This window comes from Desmodus rotundus, chromosome 11, assembly GCF_022682495.2.
Source record: "Desmodus rotundus isolate HL8 chromosome 11, HLdesRot8A.1, whole genome shotgun sequence".
NCBI classification, from domain to species: domain Eukaryota; kingdom Metazoa; phylum Chordata; class Mammalia; order Chiroptera; family Phyllostomidae; genus Desmodus; species Desmodus rotundus.
Window position 1 is genome coordinate 67330216 of NC_071397.1, and position 15549 is coordinate 67345764.

General features: G+C 40.8%; 1 protein-coding gene across 3 annotated transcripts in view; it reads left to right on the forward strand.

Annotated features, from left to right (window-relative positions):
- DSE (dermatan sulfate epimerase) overlaps positions 1-15549 on the forward strand; it is a 61649-nt gene that overhangs the window by 23553 nt on the left and 22547 nt on the right. The window lies entirely within an intron of this gene.

Here is a 15549-nt window from a genome sequence, read left to right on the forward strand (position 1 = left end):
CCTTTATTCAGCAAGAAATTTCAGACAGTTAAAATTTTGTTTGCATGATAACATTTATTTTTATGATAATTAGGAGCTAAAAGTAAATGTGATGGGATTAACTTGCAGTTTATAAAAAAGATCCTATTCAGTTACCAGCAAATTATACAAACCTGTAAGAAAACCAGTGTTGTAGGATAATTGGGTGAGGAATTCTTACTTTGTAATAATTTACATTCAGAAATTCAGATTTGAGGATAAACTTTCTCTTTTTGATTAGTTTAACTATATAATTGATGTACCTACTTGCTTCCAAAAAGATATGGATAAATTGATTAATTTAGAGATTCAGCGGGTATTCTTACTTAAACTATGTTTTAATACATATTCATGGTTCAGTCGCACTAAAAAATTTACAAACTATATGATATATCCTGTTAAAATTACAAAAACTGCTCCTTGTCATAGGGCTAGAGAGAGCTCATTGTTAAATGCGTAGGAAAGTCAGTGAATGTATTTAGTGCTCTGATGAGTTACATCTCCTGTGAGTTAAATCTTACATTTCATAGGGGTAAAAGGGATGGTAGTTTGCACACTTCCTGAGTTTCTCTTATGGGGTAAAGGAGTGGAATTCTTCCTATATTTCTGCCAATATGGTAAAGACTGTTGTTTGCCTATAGAGTTTGGAGGATGTTCCAGAATTTCTTACTGAAAAAGCTTATGGAAGAGTTTGCATTAAATCCATATCAGAGCCAATTTTAAAGACTTATTAAGTATGTATAATCATTTTAAAGATTTTCTAATATTTGAGGTTGAAAAGGACCTTTTTAAAAATTTTGTTTCATTGCCAGGCCTTGTACGCAATAGTTTCTGACTTTGGCACTAAATCACTGATCTTATTCTGCTGACGCCAACAAAGAAAATAAAAGACGTATGAAAACTTATTTGATGTTTACACTATAAGATTATATTATCATGGTGTAATTACTTGACATTGTGTAGTTAGTTAAAAATCACAAGCATGTTTATTTAGGGGAAAATCCCTTTTTTGTCCCTGGCTTGGTAGCTCAATTGATTCAAGAGTTGTTCCCATACACCAAGGTTGTGGGTTTGATCCTGGGTCAGGGAACATAGAAGAGTCAATCAATGAATACATAAACAAGTAGAACACCAAATTGATGTTTCTCTCTCTCTGGAATCCATAAATTTAGAAAAAAACCTTTGTTGTTTTACAAGGGTACTTTTTCTTTTAAAGCCCCCTACCCCATGTTTTTTAGATACCTAGTGAAATTTGACAGATTAAGATACTGGTGAAATGTTCCAGAGAGACAGTTACTGTAAAAAAACATCTATTTGACCTCATAAAAGAGTAGATGACGGTGAAGTAGCATTTTTTCAGTGGAGATTTTTTTAGCACAAATACAATAACATTTAGAGAATTGCACAACTAGTGCACTTTTGTTTGCTGTAGTATTAAACATTCAGGCATATAAATATCAGCTTGAATGAATGCTGATATTAGAGAGGGTTACATGCCTATCACAAAGGAGAATAAATGACTTGCAATAAAAATGACAGTTGTTACATGTTAGTTTTTTCAGGCTTATAATTACTGGTTATTGGAAATGTGTAGAAATTTGCTAGAGAACTAGTATTTTACTCATGTTAGTATTGATAAAAATAGGTATAACTCTATCGTTATCCAATAATCTAAAAACCAGTCTGGACAATTGACTTCCTTTGCTTGCCCTCCTAAAAGCTGAAGGCCAGAAGCCGAAATGTGTCTTTCATCTAGTTGCGAGCTCAGAAGCGATCCCAGCATAAAAGTTTGAGCTACTGGAACATTTGTCTTGGCAAGTACCATTACTAGGCTGTGCTTTGTAATGATTTTGTGGAAATTTTAACTTTCTGAAAGCTACCACACCTAATCCCTAGAATCTTAAATTTTCATTTCAATTTGTAGTTGAACATAATCACTTTTTGACAACTTAAAACACTGTTCAGTGTGTTTATAGTTTAACTATCTCTGTTTAAATCCACTAAGTCATGATCCCCACTATGCACAGAGAAGTGTAGTATATTGCAGGGGTGGGCATTGTCTCAGGATAGTTCACCTGTATTTGGTTTCAGGGGGGGAAAAAAAGACTAGCTCTTAGAAAAGATCAATAATTAATATTTTGGGGGAAAAAAACCTTTTTACAGTGGCTTCATCAGACTGAATACATTTGCTATTTCCTTGAAGAACGTTTCCACTCTTCAGAGAACCAATAACCAAATTGTGTTCATTGACTTAATCAACAAACACTCACTGAGTATCTCTTGTGTCGCGCACTGTCCTGGGCCTGGGGATTCAAAGATGAAGAAAGAGCCCAATGACTTTACAATTTGCACCTGGGGTAAGGGGTGCAAATGTCAGCCATTTGAAACTGAAGCTGGGGCTGTGTCCTCCTCTCAGAATTGAGTACGTTGGTGACGTAAAGGTCTGTGTCCTGCCGCACTCCAGGGCAGCAGAAAGTGTCAGTGCGGGAGTCCGGCTGCCTGTAGGGGAACCCCAGCCCCCAGTCTGCAGCTGCGTCTGAGTCTTCGCATAAAGTGACAATAGCAGCAGAATCTACTTCATCGGGTTGTTAGGGATAAATGAGATAATGTAAAGTATTTAGCACAGTTTCCATCACGTATTAAGCCTCCAATAAATAAGAATACCACAATAATAATTATTGTTACTCTTATGTACTTAGCCCTAGACCCTGTTTGGTTTATAATTTGGTATATGTGGGCCTTAAGGAAATGGTATTTGGGATTTATTTGGAGAGTTTACTCATTTTTGTTTAGATTGCTTTCAAAACTCATAAAATTTTCCTTTTGGCTTTGTTCCATTAAAACTTCCAACAATGCTCCCCTGGGCCTTTCTTTGTGCATCTAAGAATCTGATGGTGACACCAGTGAAGAAGGCTTAGGGCAAAGTCACCATGACGTGTCTTTAGTCTGGTATTAGAAAGATCCATATCTGAGATAAGCAGGAATACAGACTTGTTAATGTGGTTCATTTCACTTGAGTATTTCGTAAATGAGAATCTGAAAGATCACGTCTGTAGATTCACTTACTCATGAATCTCGGGCCATTGTAAACACTGAATGGAAAATGTTCTCTAATTCTACTAGTCTTGTCATGTGTCCATCTGATACAATGTGCCGCAAAGTGGAAAGGAAATCTGATAGACATAATGATGTGGTGGTGATTTGTCATCGTAGAAAAAGGAGACCGAGTGCTGTGTCTGCCTTTGCAGAGATGCCCACATCCTGTTGCAGAAGCTCGCTCTCCTTTGTTCTCCCTTCTGCAATGCTCACAGTCTTCATAATACAAAAGTACCATATTTTGCCACATATAATGCGCATTTTTTTGGCCCAAATTTTTGAGGGAAAAATAAGTATGCATATTATACATGGGTGGTACCTGAAGTACCTTGTATCTGTTCTTGTGTGTTGTGATTATTTGTTACATAAAATTTCTTGTACCATTATTTGTTCAAAAATAAGTGCTAAAATTATTTTATAATACAAAAAACAGGTATCTAAATATAAATAAATAAATAATTGAATTAAAAACTTACACAAGATTTTTTTGTCCTGAAAGTTTGGGCCAAAAACATGGGTGCACATTATACATGGCAAAATATGGTAATTTAAGGTTGCTCTTAACTTAGTTCTAGAAATCAAATTTTAAAAGATATTTTAACACATATATGTAATGGCAAATTATTTTTTCTACAACGAATAATGTCTTTGACATCTGAATTAAGCCTTTTTCCCCTGTAGATCTCATCTTCTGAATGAGGTTTGGGTTGCATTTGGCTCTGTGTTAGGTAAAAGCATTGCTAGAATTTAATATGCTACCATTTTAAGTTCACTTAATAAGCTGAGATCATAAATCTAGGGCTGGTAACAATAGAAAATGCATTTTATTGCACTTAAAATGAATTCATTTTTTATGTAATATCACCTAGTCACTAGGACAAGTTCTGTATATGCCAGTTGGCACATGGGGGTATTCTCATTTATAAATGGTTGCTTTGTGCATTCAGTTCTCACATAGTCAAGAAAAAGAGCACAGTTGAACACCAAGTAACTAAAAATCTTTCATTGTTTTTTTTCCTCAAGAGCTTAATGAAGTAGCAAAATAATAAAAGAAGATTTTTTTTTAAAGACTTTATTTATTTTCAGAGGCGGGGGAGGGAGGGAGAAAGAGGGAGAGAAACACCAGTGTGTGGCTGCCTCTCAAGCACCCCACACCAGGGACCTGGTCTGCAACCCAGGCATGTGCCCCGACTGGGAACTGAACTGGCACCTCTTTGGTTGCAGGCTGGCGCTCAGTTCACTGAGCCACACCAGCCAGGGCAAGAAAGCAGTTCTTAGTAGAGATTTAAAGCGATGTCCATAAAGTCAGTTTCTATGATGAGTTTTTGGAGTCAGCACATATTATTCTACTCTCCTAATTTTTTTTTAACATTTATGTATGTATGTATATCTTTCCTTCAGAATATTAAGGAAACATAAAATATAAGATTCAAATTAGAAGTTGCTGAGAAAGAAAAGAGGGGAGAAAAAGATGAGGGGCATCAGCCGGACCAGGAATGAGATAGTTGCCAAAATGCATCTTATACACCTTGAGTGGGCCACAGGTGGGCTCTGCGTTTTCAGCTGCAGAGAAAGTAGGCTCAGTTACTTTTCAGTATACAGTGCCTTGGGATTAAAAACAGATCAGTTACTCTGTAGAAATGCTATTTTGGACGTAAGGATAAGACAGAAATTTCTCCTGGGGTTTTCATGATGAACTTCCACGGTAGTCTCAGGAGCATCCTTGTGTGACACATGATGAGTTGTACAGTGCTGATGTCTCTACACAAGACTAGACTGAGGGGCAGGACCGTGTGTGTTCTGCTCATGCGTGTATCCCCGACATCAGGTGTATTTCTGCCAAATGCATGAATGAATGCTGTAACACCCCTGGATGGAGGATCTCCAAAGTAAAGTTCCATAAAATGAGGTGGAGGAGAAGAGCATACGGTTAAGCCGCAGGCCGCCACTTCCCCCTGAGGCTAGCCTAATCCTTCAGTAGAATTTTGTATATGTAGAAAAATGAAATGACTGCATATCAGGCAGCCTCCCTATACATTGTATCTCAGCCTAGTTCTCCACAGATGTGGTGACATTGACATTATAGTCCTCAGCAAGTTCTTACAGTAATTAATCTACAGCTGAAAGCAAACAAAAAGCTCACTTCAACGATTATTGAAAAGCCCTAGAGATTCTGAATCACTTAAGAAAATGGCAATTAGGTTGACCATATTTCACCTCACAATAGGAAGAGATGAATGCACTTAAAAGAGGTTGAAAATAGGATTGTAACAGCAAGGATTTGTTTCCAAGCTCTAATTGACAGTGTATAGTCATCTGGTATGCACTTCCAGTCCACAGGCTTTGGGGACTTCTGTGTAAGCACTGTCAACCATGGGGAATAGGCCCCGCATAGTGCACCTCCCAAAAGGTGCACTTGCCTCTTGACTGCCGCTGTGTTAGCCAGGCATCCTTTGGCAGGTCGCTTAACTTCTTTAAACCTCAGTTTCTTCATCTATAAAATGTGGGTGATTCTTCCCATATATCAATAAGACTGTGCCAAGGATTAAATAAGATGATACGTGTAAAGGCTCTGAGCGTTATGTGCCTGGCACATAGTTTCAATAAAAAGCTTACTGTTATTACACTGAAATACCTATGCACATGTAGCTTTATGTTTAAGCTTCTCAATACACAGCACTTCACCTACCCGGTCACTCTGGAGTTGTGTGTTTGAGAAGTATTCATTGTGAATCATTCTTTCCCCCTTTCTTTATGGCATTTTTGCTCACTTATCGTCAGAAAATAAATCACAGAGGAAAGAAATTACTTCACTCTTGCACTGGAGCCAGTCGGCTAAGGAAATCAGAACTGGTGAGGGAAACAAAGGAAGTTGAACTTCGGACGGAGAAGTAATTATATTTTTATTTGCAACAGACTGCATATTAATTCCTTACCTGTTGACTACTAGTTTCTGGAGAGTGACATCTGAGGATGTATTTGCAAAATAAAATAAAATAATAAAGTAAACAGAGAAAAAGAAGAAAGAAGAGCCCCTGGCACATTGAAATGAACCCATCAAGTCTCATTTCTGCACATTCCAAAATGATGACTGTGTCTGTCCTGCTCAGCCCTGCTGAGCTCCAAATGCAGTTCCCTACAACTGTTTCTGTGAGCTTTTTACTTTTCTAATTTGCACGTTAAGGCTGGGAATCAAAGTGGGGGAGGAGGTAGCCTGGCCCCCAACGTGCGTGGCTACAGCACCATGAATCAGGGTTTCCTCCTCTCACCTCAGAGTGAAGACAGGAGGCTGAACCCAGAATACACCGGGAATCCACTGCGTTCAAGGAAACAAATCCTGTGGACTCGTGGAAACAAATGCTGGGCTCTCCGAAAACCCAGCCCCCAGCTCCCCTGGTTTGTTCTCAATTATGTTTTCCCTTCCTTTTACTCTTCCTCCTCTCTCTCTTTCTGCTCTCTTTTCCTCTGTTCCTTTCATTCTGTGATCTAAAGACAGTTATCCCCTTTTACTCTGCTTGAGATCCTTGGAAATAAAATGCTAAAACTGATGAAGGTTTTTAATGATGATTGGATTCTTTAAAAGTTACAGAAACACACGTTTTAAGAACCTGGTCACTGGGATTCCCCTTTTTCGAAAAGCAGGTTATTGCCAGCATCATTCCAAGAGAAGATATGGATGGGGCAAGGGTCGAGGTCAGGTGACCGGTGGCAGGGGGAAGCATGTGCAGAGTTGTTAAGGGAGAGGTGAAGACAGCTGTGCTCATTAGCTGAGCATCTCAGTGTGATCGTCCAATACATATCAGGCAAACTGTGCTCCATTTGTTTCAAATGCAAGTGAGGATAAAGTAGTTTTAATAAGGCTTCTTTCTAACAACTAATTGAAGATACTATACCAAAGTGATAATACACAATTGAAAAGAAGTCCAAAGTTAATTTCCTTTGTGGAGTCTCTTTGTTGTTTGACACTAAGAATCAGGATTGGTTTGACCTTCAACATGTCTCTGTGACGAGTGACTCGCTGTCCCCTACCTCCTGCCCTGTCATTGTCAGGGGCTGCCTTTTAAAACACAAGGTGGGCTTTCAGAGTTGCCTGAGGGAGCCGTGCCTAAGGCCAGCGGAGTTTTCCTCCTTTTGGTGGGGTTGTAAATCAGTGCCCCACACATGCAAAGACATGGGTATATGAAGACATGGGTTCAACATAGTCTTTAAATTTGGCTCTTAAATTTTTCTTATTAAAAACTTGCCAGTGATGATGTTTATTTAAATTTTGTGCATTCTTTGCCCCATATACTGAGGGAAAATGTTAGTCGGCAAGTGCTACATACATGAGGTCTGTCCGGAAAAAGGCAAGTTGTTGTTAATATAATGAGAGTGGCTTGAATCATACAGATGTAACCTGGCAGCCAAGGAGAGTGGACTGGAATGCGCATGCGTGAACAGTGACAGCCTCACTGTACTAGTCAGCGGGGGCAGTAGAGCCATTGAGTGAGCATGTGTACTGTGGCCATTGCATTCAAAATGGCTAGTGAGAAGAGCAATGAATCTACATCAAATTTTGCGTTAAGCTTGAACATTCCTCTGTGGAAACTATTCAGATGATTCAGAAGGCTTTTGGGGACAATGTGGTGAGTGCAGTGCAAATAAAAGTGTGGCACAAATGCTTTAAAGATGGCGGAGAATCAGATGAAAGCGATTCACATTCTGGAAGGAGGCCTGCAACAAGCAGAGCACCTGAGAATGCTGAACGTGTACGGCTGCAATCAGCAAAGGTTGGCGACAGTGGAGAACTAGAAGCTCATCTGGGGATTCCAAAAAACTACTGTATCTGAGATTTTGACACGGGATCTTGGCATGAAACGTGTTGTGCTAAAATTCATTCCACACCTCTGCTACCAGGGCAGAAGGAACATGTTGCTGCCGTTGCTAATGACTCGATTCAAACCACTACCAATGAACCAGATTTCCTCAAGAAGGTCGTAACCAGAGATGAATGGTGGGTCTACAGCTATGATCCAGAAACAAAGGCCCAGTTTTGCCAACTGAAGTCACCTGGTTCTCCACGCCCAAAGAAGGCACGGCAACGTTTCAGCAATATCAAACCATGTTAACTGTTTTTTAATTGGGAAGGTGTTGTCTATCACAAGTACATTCCTCCAGGCCAAACAATTAATAAGGAGTACTACCTCAATGTTCTTCGTTGGTTCAGAGATGCAATATGACAAAAATGGCCACAGCTGTGGGCAGCTGGTGATGGGCAGCTTCATCATGACTATGTGTCTGACCACGTATCATGTCTCATGCAGAGTTTTTTAGTGAAACACCAAATCACCCAGGTGACTCAGCTCCCCTACAGCCCAGACTTGGTGCCCTGTGACTTCTGGCTTTTCCCAAAACTAAAATCACCTTTGAAAGGGAAGGGATTTTAGACCATCAATGAGATTCAGGAAAATACAACAGGGCAGCTGATGGTGACTGGGAGAACTGTGTGAGGCCCCAAGGTGCCTACTTTGAAGGGAACTGAGGTGTCATTGTCCTGTGTACAATGTTTTTTTATTTTAAAGATTTTATTTATTTTTAGAGAGAAGGGTAAGGAGGGAGAAAGAGAGGGAGGAAAACATCAATGTGTGGACTCTCACACACCCCAGACTTGGGACCTGGCCCGCAGCCCAGGCATGCAACCTGACTGGAAATCAAACCAACGACCCTCTGGTTTGCAGACCGTCACTCAATCCACTGCTGCACACCAGCCAGGGCTGTACGATGTTCCTTGTATCTTCTTCAGTAAATGTCTATTTTTCACATTGCATTGCTGGATACTTTCTGGACAGACCTTGTATATCTATATTCTATTTCAATACTGCTTTATAATTATTTTTTAAAAGCTGGTTTTATCTGTGAAGTAAAATAACTATTCAGTTTTAATACCACTTAAGAATAGGGTCTTACTCAGAGAAAGACCAAAACCATATGATTTCACTTACATGTGGAATCTAAAGAACAAAATAAATAAGTAAACACGACTAAAACGGACTCATAGACACAGAGGACAAAGTGACTGTTGCCGGAGGGGAGGGGTTAAAGCACAGCATAAGGAGCACAGTCAATAATAGTGTAATAACTGCGTGTGGTGCCGGGTGGGCCCTTGGAACGTCGGGGCATCACTTTGTAAAGGGTATGACTGTCCAACCATTGTGTTACACACCCGAAACCAACACAAAGTAATGTCGAATGCAAAGTAAATTGAAAAAGAAAAGAGTAGGGTCTTGCTGACATTAAGTTCTTACTAATGCTATATAAACATTTGTAAGTGCTACAGAGTAATGATGACAGGTGTATGCCCGTGGAGTCTCATAAAGCTGGGTAGTTCATTTTACCTTGGTTATCTTCGGAATTGCTTTTTTACCTCTTCATTTCCTTCTGCCATATCCATTAAGGAAACGTGGTTTAGCCCTGCTTAACACAGCTTCTCATCCATCTTTCCTGTTCGTTTCCAGTGTCGACATGCTGGCATAGGACAGCAGGTGGAGACACAGTCAGGGGCCAGATTGCTGCCAATCCCACATAAGCCTGTGGTTTAGAAGCCTTGTGTGTGGAATGCCTTGGAGGTGAGAAATCAGGAGGAAGGGAACTCAGTAGAAGCTCATAATATTAGTATAGGAAGGAGATGAAAGCCACAATTAAGACAGTATGGTGGTGAGAAGATGGGATGAATTTTAAGAGACATTGAGGACAGAGAATCTACATAGAGATTGATTGGATAAGGGAGAGTTTTTCTGAAACATGATTCTTTTACCAGAATCATATAAGTAGTCTAAAAGGACAGATTCCAGGGCCCTGCCCAGGCTCAATAAATGATTTCTTGGAGCAGGTCAAAGAACCTGCCCTTTTAACAGTCCCCCTATAATCCTGAGGCACACTGGGATTTAAATGATAAAGGAAAGGGAGGTGTAAAGAATGGTACTTGGTTTTTGTCTTGGGGGAATGACCACTCAAAGATGCCACAGATAAGATAGAAGAGAAAGTGGGTTTTGTGGGAGAGAAAAGATAATTCACTTTTCTACATGCCTTTTTGAGTCATTCTCCCTCCCCTTTATTCTCCCCTTTTCTCCTCCCTCCCATTTATTCTGTTCTTTTTCTTGCTACTTTACGAGTACATTTTGTTAATTGTTATTTGTGTCCTTTCTGCACGTGGGTGCGCCCTTCAAGAAAAAGTATCTTCAGGTGGTAAAAAAAAGTTAACCTGTCATCACCATCACTGTAAAACATGCCTCCATCCAGAGCTTACAGATTTTTTAAGTCTCTTTTTTCTAGAACTTGGTGATTTTAGTGTTTCAGGCTTTTCACTGACAGGCATTGATGTACATCTCCCCAGTGGTCCACTTGGACCAGGTGCACTGACATTTGCAACTCTGCCCTGGGTCTGGTGGCCATACATTTACAGACCAGTCCCGAACTGGCCTTCCTGCTGCAGGGAGCCCAGGCTTATCCATCCCTTCTCTTCCTCCTTCCCCTCCAATCCTACCCAGACTTCAGGATGCAATTAACTTCTCCTTCCTCCATAACATTTTCTCTAGCCTCTTCCCCTCTCAAATCCCACAGTTACTATTTTTCATGTGACTCCCTGGTTTGCAAAAGTTAACTGGTTATGTTCCTTATTCTGTTCAGAAGTGTATGTCTTCGAGATGCAGCCCCAAAGAAACTGCTTTCTAGAAACCTCCTGAAGTCCAACTTCTACTCATACCTTTGCCAATGTGATTGAGATTTGTCAAGGAACCCATGCAAAACTCTTAGAGATTACTTCTCCTGTACTCTAATTCTTGGTTTATTTGTTTGCCTCTTCCACTGACACCTAAGCTTATTAAGGGTAGCGCCATCAACATGTTTTGCCATCGAGTCCTGAGAGCCAGGTATGTTATATTGCCCACAAAGGCTCTAATAAGATGTAGTTAATGAAAGAATAAGTGATCTCATTTTGATGGAGAGTCTAAGCTTGCCAAGAGCAGAAGTCCTGGATCTGTATGCAACTTTAAGTCTGGTTTGGTGCCTTGTGCATGGTGGGTGCTATTTGTCTGGTCTCGCTTCCGCTCTGAAGACTTGCCTGCTGTCTGCCTGTAATCACAGAGGCGTTGCGCCTTTGCCTACTGGGAGGCCGGTAGGAGGCATGTCAGGATTTGACATCTTGGTGCCTGGTTCACCAGAGAGTCTTGGATTAGCTGCATTTTGAAGTGCTGCTCCTGCTCTTGTCATTTTCTCCTCCTATTCCTTGAATTTTGTCATCCAGCATCTAAACATATCTGTGGTATTCATGAATGCTTCCTATCAGATAAACAATAATTTTTTTTTAGTGCAAAGCCACCTGTTTCAATCTTTGAAATGAGTGGTAATGACGTCAGGTGGGGGAAGGTGATACTTTATTGGAATGAAGGGCAAGAACTGTGGAGCCAGATTGCCTGTCTTCCAATCCCATTTGAGAGCTGTGTGACTTAGAGCATGTCACCTGACTTCTCCGTGGCTCACTGTCTTCACCGTAAATTGGTGATAAATACAATACTTACCTCATAGTGTTGTTTAGAGGATTAAATGAGTTAATGAGAGCAATACCTGGCATAATGTGTCAGCATTAACTATTTGTTCATATTTCATGTTCTTATAAATTAATGTGAACAAAGGCAATTTTAATTTACAATAAATTTATGCATGTATCCATTTTATGTAAGTTTATTGTGTACTTATTCTGTTTTAGGCATTGTGCTAGGTATTGGGGACACAAAAATTTGAGGACAAGTTAAACATCTTGCCTTAATTTGCTGACCTCTGGAAGACATAAACTAATAGACACTGTGAATGCAGATATTAATGGTGTGAGAGGGGAAAGTACAGTGTGTGATGGGAAGACTTCACCCAACCTGGCGCATCGGGGAAGGCTGTGCTACTGGGCCCTGAAGGACATATAAGAATCAGGCAAGTGAAAGGGGAAGAGAGCACGTTTGAATGTTCCAAACAGGAGTGACTGATGTTCAGAGAGCGGATCTATCCCATAGCTAGTACCCCAGTGCCCACGAGGCGATGTAGCTCCGATTTCTTTTACCAGGAAGCAAGGAGGCTGCTAAGGAGCATCCTGGAAATTGGACAGAATAGAGAGAGGAGCAGATGGTGATAAGTGTAGTAAAGACTCAGGGCAGGAATGAAGACCTAAGTTTGTACCATGGTACAGCACGTGCTATGATGTACTGTATATGGTATAACATGTTATACTGGTGAGGAGAGAGAACAGGTTACTCCATAATGTGGGAGTGAAGCAGCGTGACCCTTTTTAGAGAAACACGACAGACAACTTATCTTGGTTCTAGGAGAAGGAAACAGCACTTGGTTCAAAAATTCCCAAACACTAATTGAGGGTATGCTGGGTGTCCGTGACTCGGGGAGCATAAGCCCTGGGAAGAGAAAAGGCAGCGACAATTAAAGTTATTGCAGCACAATGTGAGACCACTTTACCCAAAATGGTTTAAGGCAAAGTGGGATTAAAAACCGAGTGAGTGGAAGTCCCCATATTATATGATTCCATTTATTTGAAATGTTCTGAATAGGGATATCTTTGGAGACAGAAGTGGATTGGTGGCAGCTTAGGGCCCAGCAGAGTAGGGATGGGAGCCTAGAAGGGTTATAAGGAAAGGACACTGGGTTTCTTTCCAAGATGATGACTGTGTCCTCAAGTTGACTGTCGCCCGTCTGTGAATGTACTAAAAACTGTCAGATCACACATTGTAAATGGATGTCTTCTTGTGTGGTAAGGAAATTATATCTCAATAAAGCCATTATGTGAAAAAAGTTTAAAAAATGAAAAGAAAGCAGAGACCTTTTGGGGAACTGAAAATTTAATGTAGGAAGGAGACGAGTAAGCTTTGAGTGGAGAACCAGATGCTGCAAGGCCTTGCCCACCGTGTGAAGGAACTTGAACTTTTCTTTACAAGCACTGTGAGGCCAGTGCAGGGTTTTCACAGGGCAGTGACATGATCAGATTTGTGTGTGACAGGATATTTTCCTAACCTTTTCATTGCAAAATAAAGTAGAACACCATGCAGACATGTGTAGCTTAATAAAGCAACTAATGCCAAGTGCCCTGGTAACCACAGCACAGGTCCAAAAAGACAGCTTGCCAGACACCCAGAGAAGCCCCTTCATGGGCCCCACCCCGATCATGGCTCCCTCTGTCCCCACAAAGGCCACTCTGACTTCTATACTCATCACGCCCCCGGGTTTCTTTATAGTTCATTCAGGGGTGCATCCCTAGGCACACGTTTAGTTTTGCTCATTTAAAAAAAAATTGTCTTTTAAAAGTCATTTTTATCAGCAGTTTTCCCTCCATCCCTTTACTTCTGTTACAATTATCTATGGAAGGACCCAGGGCTCTTGGAAGACCTGTGCTATGCCCCACAGTCTGGATGCTCCGACTGTAGTCAAGGGGTATCTCGCTGAGTCCCTCCACCCGTGGTATTTCCTGCGACTGACCGCCCGATGCTATGGCTTGCTCCAGCTCAGTTTCCATCACTTTGACACCAGCATGGGTGGTGGCTGTGCTCCCATCAGGAGACATAAAATGGCTGCTGGTTTCCCCGTGTGACAGATTTGTGTTTTAGGAAGGAAGAACCTCTGACCACGTGTGGAGAGCGACTGCAGAGGTCAAACCAGGAAGACCAGTTAGTCCTTTTGTGTTTATCCAGATGAAAGCCTGGAATGGGGACGCTGAGAATGGAAAGAATTAATGGTTTCCAGAAAGGGTTAAGATTTAGCATGTATGAGACTTGACCATTGTATCTGAGAACAAAGAGGACAGAGAAATATCTTTATGGGATGCTGAGAGGATGATGAGGTCTCTTGGTGAGATTGTAAAACTCGGAGCTGTTGGGGAAGGCTAATAAAGTGTTTGGTTTTGGATATACGGACTTCACAGTGCCTGTGGACAGAAGAGGAGATACCAAGTTCACACTTCTCAAGCATTATTTTTAACCACTTCCTGTTTGCCAGTAGTGTATTGTGACTTAAAAAAAAAATGTTGCCACAAAAAAAAAGATTTAATTCAATATGAAATATGCTTTCAAGTACAACAAGCATAGTTTCTGTTGATGATAAAAGAACATAGAAGGGAAATTCAAAGATGAGATTTAATTCAAGTGGGGTTCCCATTATACATGAAAGAATAACAGCCAGAAGCATGAAAAGAAAAAGCCAAGTGCTATCAGAGCATTCTAGCCAGATGGATGTCCTCAAATCATTTTCTGGAAGTGAAACGAAAATGAAACACCGTGCAGTGGCTCTTTAAGAGGAAAGCATCTGCTTGAGTGAGTTGTGCTGTTTTTTTTCTGAAGTTAGAAAAAGAAAAAATTCTTGACGAAGCACAGATATTAATTTGGGTTTGCCACAATTTAGTGAACAATTTTTAGTTCATTTCTGTGATTTCTTTACAGTGTTACAAAAAATCTGGGGAAGGAAGAGATAAGAATAAATTCACAGGTATTGCTAAAACTTTATCTTCTTTCCCTAAACTTTTAGCCATAATTTGAAAACCCACATGGACCTGACTAGTAATTTTCCCTTTGGAGCGTTTTCTGACCTGGGAGAGATTTTAAAGTATTACTGAAGCCAGTTTGGATTGAAGCCGGTTTGAACTTTTGACTCTTTGCTTCTCTGCCATGGCCTGGCACTTGGGGTGCGGTGAACTGGTATTTTCAGTGTGACAGAAAACTCAGGACCTGCAATTTGGGAAACTTTAGCGACCATGACATGTTGAAGACAGCCCGCAAGTTTGACTCTTAATTTAATTTAAATTTAGTATACTCATTCTTTTTTGTGGCAGCGTATGAGATAGCACATCTCCAAATTTTTTATTTGGAGCACAAAGCACAATCCTAAACTGACTTTTTCCCACTTTATTGCCAAATGCTTTTTAAGAAGTACTCCTTGAAACTGCGTTCCCAGGATATGAAATAAAATAAACACTATTGGTGCAGGGTGCTGTTCACAGGCATTACTTCATTACCCCTCTGGAAGAGAAATGGCTTCAAAGCCCAGCAGGACTGTTTTGGGGGATGAGGAGATGTCTTCTTGTTGTTTTTCCACACACTGATGAATTATTCTTTTGCTCCTGCATTGGCTGCCTAGACTTATTTGGTGTTTCATGTCTGCCTTCGTCAGACAACACCTTCTGCCCTCTACTTGGAGCAGTTGGAACTTCTCTGGTGTCTGGGTTCCTTCCTGATGATCTCACAGTGGGACTTGCCCTCAGTGCTGGCCCCAGACCCTCTGCTCTGGGAAAGTGCTTTGGGAAGCCCGGCACTCCACCCAGCTGCACACACAGAACCGGGCCCGGGTCCTCTGCCTGCAGGAGGCATGTGAGGGGCTGCTGGATCAGTGTCAGCTTTACCTTCTAAACAGTGG